The sequence below is a fragment of the Sinocyclocheilus anshuiensis genome, unplaced genomic scaffold, assembly GCF_001515605.1.
Source record: "Sinocyclocheilus anshuiensis isolate Anshui unplaced genomic scaffold, SAMN03320099.WGS_v1.1 scaffold1742, whole genome shotgun sequence".
Taxonomy (NCBI): Eukaryota; Metazoa; Chordata; class Actinopteri; order Cypriniformes; family Cyprinidae; genus Sinocyclocheilus; species Sinocyclocheilus anshuiensis.
Genome location: NW_015544211.1, coordinates 291 through 1,127, shown reverse-complemented (window position 1 = coordinate 1,127; position 837 = coordinate 291). Strand labels below are relative to the sequence as shown.

General features: G+C 42.7%; 1 long non-coding RNA gene across 1 annotated transcript; it reads left to right on the top strand.

Annotated features, from left to right (window-relative positions):
• Nucleotides 1-225: 225 nt before the first annotated feature.
• Nucleotides 226-630, top strand: LOC107697064 (uncharacterized). Its single transcript, XR_001635154.1, has 2 exons — nt 226-304; nt 592-630. It is a non-coding gene; the product is annotated as an uncharacterized LOC107697064 (long non-coding RNA).
• The last annotated feature ends 207 nt before the right edge of the window (nt 631-837 follow it).

Sequence of the window (837 nt, the reverse complement as noted above, 5' to 3'; positions counted from 1 at the left end):
GGGGATTCCCCCGAGGGTAAGTGCGTAGGGAAGTTCGCGAGTGCATGTCTAAAAGTGAACTGGAACGCAGCCCAAGGCCGATTTGCGTCACCGCGGCGTGACGAAGGCTGACGTATTTCTAAAGCAACTTCAAATGCACCCTCCGTTTCCCGGGAAAATTATGATGTACATCAGATGTACAGATGTACATCTGATGGACACTTCGCACCCTACCATATCCCAGAATCACTTGCGTGCAGATGATGGAATTTATATTCAAAGAACATGGAGGATGACAGTTCTGTGGGGTAATTCACATTGAAATGTAAGTATTGTGTTTTCATTTACTCAAATACCTAGCGAAACAAGTATTAAAAGCCAGGGTTTAAAAAAAAAAAAAAAGCCAACAAACAATAAGACAACCACTATATAAGGCAATAGCCTTTCTTTTTGTTGTGTTTTTGTAGTGCTGTCATGTCTACAAATGTTTTAACCAAACTTTAGCACTTAAGTATTTTGTATGCATGTCCTGCTGTGTCATATTTTCTAATGTTAAGATTGCAAACCTCTCTTTATATTTTCCATAAGTGTATCCATTTTCTCTTGTTTTAGGACTATTCTGGAGAGAATGAGCCTGCTGGGGAAAGACTTGCTGAAATTGATTGTGCTGTTGTTGTTATCAGGCATGGTTTATTTGCTCTGCCTTAGGATTGCAAGTGTCCTCGGACAGGTGAGGGAGTGAGTGGAAGCTGGTGGATGCCTTAGGATTGCAAGTGTCCTGGGACAGGTGAGGGAGTGAGTGGAAGCTGGTGGAGCTACTCAGGGAGGACATCAAACTCCAGAGAGAGACAGAGGAGA